The following is a 211-nucleotide window of genomic DNA, read 5'->3' as shown; positions in this document are numbered from 1 at the left end:
GAAATTTTTCATATTTTCTAAAATAATTTTTGTTTTCGAAAATTTGTAAAATTTTTTTTCAAAAGTAAAATTGTAAATAAAAAAAAAATGTTTTTGTAAATAAAAAATTTTCAAAATTTTTTTTGTTAAATATTTTCGGTAAATAAACTTTTTTTCTAAGAATATTTGTTGTTTTTGTAAAATTTTTTTGTAAAAATTTTTTGTAAATAAA

This window comes from Glossina fuscipes, unplaced genomic scaffold (assembly GCF_014805625.2).
Source record: "Glossina fuscipes isolate IAEA_lab_2018 unplaced genomic scaffold, Yale_Gfus_2 3, whole genome shotgun sequence".
NCBI lineage: Eukaryota > Metazoa > Arthropoda > Insecta > Diptera > Glossinidae > Glossina > Glossina fuscipes.
This window is presented reverse-complemented; position numbering follows the sequence as displayed.